Consider the following 2,331-nt stretch of genomic DNA (forward strand, 5'->3'; position numbering starts at 1 on the left):
GAACTGGAGAGCAGATAAATACCACATGATCTCACTCATTTGTGGAATATAAGGAACAACATAAACTGATGAACAAGGACTGATCCAGAGATGGAGAGGCATTGATTGGACTGTCGGGCTTTGGAGGGAGGGTAGGGTAGGGTGGGGGTAAAGGGGAAAGAGCAACCAAAGGACTTACATGCAGGCATAGAGGCCTAACCAATGGACACGCACAACGGGGGGTTGGGGGGTGGAGGGCGATGTGGGGACAGGGACACATATGTAATATCTTAATCAATAAAAAATATATTAAAAAAAGAAGAAACATAGTAACAAATTCACTTCTCAGTTGACTCCCTCCACATAATGCTATTAGTGGAACCAATCTCCCCAGCTGGCCATAAATTGGTCATAATATATCATGGAAAAGTATATTTTAGAGGTCAAGCAATGGTATGTACAGAATAGTTCTTGGTATATGGTTCTATATACAGACTTTGTATATCAGATATTAATGGGCCTCTACCTAAATAGATTCCCCAAAATGAAATTTCAGCTCAGTTGAAAATCAACAACAGTTAATTAATAATTTTGTTCAAAATGCAAACTATCTTAGCATGCTCATTGCCAGTTTTGCTTTTAACTATAACTTTAATAAAGAGACTATATCACATAAGCTTCCAGGATTTATCCTTGCCAGTGATTAAAAAGCTCCCCTAGAGCTGGGAGTTGGGGCACAGTGAAAAAGACAACCTATCAGGAAATAAGATTTAGACAGTTTTTCCCTCCTCCAGGTGCTAACATCAGTGGTTTTTCTTGCAAGCAAAATCCTTCTCAAAATTATGACTAATTTTTGTGTTTTATAAAAAATGACCATTATATGAGGCTGTTTCTATTTAATGTCTAGGTTAGATTTAATCTTTAAAAAATAACAATTCATTTAATAACCAAATAACTGGCCACTGGTCAATTGTTTTCAGAATGACCAGATGTTCATCAGCATAATAAACTCATTATGAATAAACCCTCATGCTCCAACTAAAGTATATAGTTTCCCGCTGCACTAGACCTGAAACAGTGTGTTGATTATTTGTCCATCACCAGCCAAAATCCTTCTGATTCACTTCATCATGCAGAGGAGGGAAAAGTGGCTCCAAGAAACGATTCCCTTTTTCTACTTACCCATTTTAGAACTCCTACTTACTGCTCCCAAAAAGTTGAGTATTACAGCAGATACTGTTTATTTGAGTGATCTTTCTATACTTCTTTTTTTTTTCTTTATTGATTAAGGTATTACTTATGTGTCTTTTAGAAGTCAATATATAAAAATAATCTATAATAATAAAAGTTTAATATGCTAATTAGACTGGAAGCCAAATGACCTTCAGGACATCATTCCGGACCTCCTTCCAGACAAAGCTGCCATGCAGGGGTCGAGATAGAAGTGGTTGGGGCGATCAGGCAGGCAGGTGAGTGGTTAGGGGTCATCAGGCAGGCAGGAGAGTGGTTAGGGGTGATCAGGTGGGCAGGAGTGGTTAGGGGCGATGAGGCAGGCAGGCAGAGTGGTTAGGGGCGATGAGACAGGCAGATTGGTTGGGGCGATAAGGTCAGCAGGTGAGTGGTTAGGGGTAATGAGGTAGGCAGGCAGAGTGGTTAGGGGTGATTAGGCAGACAGGCAGGAGAGTGGTTAAGGGTGATGAGACAGGCAGGTGAGTAGTTAGGGGCAATGAGTCAGGCAGGCAGAGTGGTTAGGGGTGATTAGACAGCCAGTGATCCCTGATTGCAAGAGGGTGCAGGCCAGGCTGAGGGAACCCACCCCCCATGCACGTATTTTGTGCACTGGGCCCTAGTATAAAAATAAAGTTTCAAATCAAGCACACTTCAAAGAATAAAGACTTTTATTGAATATAGACTATAAAGCTAACAACTTTGACTTCATGTTTATAAATGAAATTTTGGTTGGCATATTAGCAGTATTTCTTGAATTCTGTGTACATCTACATTAATAAAAGAGAAACATGGTAATTGGTGTACGACCACTAACCATCCCATTGGCTAATCAGCGAGATATGCAAATTAACTGGCAGCCAAGATGGCAGCCGGCAGCCAGGCAGCTGATGTGAACAGGGAGGCTTGCTTGCTTCAGTGACGGAGGACTCCAACGTTCCCAGCGGGGCTTCAGCCAGCCGGACTGCAACATTGTATCAAATACAGATGGTAAACAAAGGCCAGAAACCTGTTTTCAGCAGCCGAGGCCTCAGACCTAAAGCTGGCCCAGAATTAAAAAGAAAAAAAGGAGTGGTTGGGAGCTTCAGTCCCAGCCTGAAAATAGCCCTCAGCCCCTCACCCAGG

Source organism: Myotis davidii, unplaced genomic scaffold, assembly GCF_000327345.1.
Source record: "Myotis davidii unplaced genomic scaffold, ASM32734v1 scaffold1522, whole genome shotgun sequence".
In the NCBI taxonomy this organism is placed as follows: Eukaryota; Metazoa; Chordata; class Mammalia; order Chiroptera; family Vespertilionidae; genus Myotis; species Myotis davidii.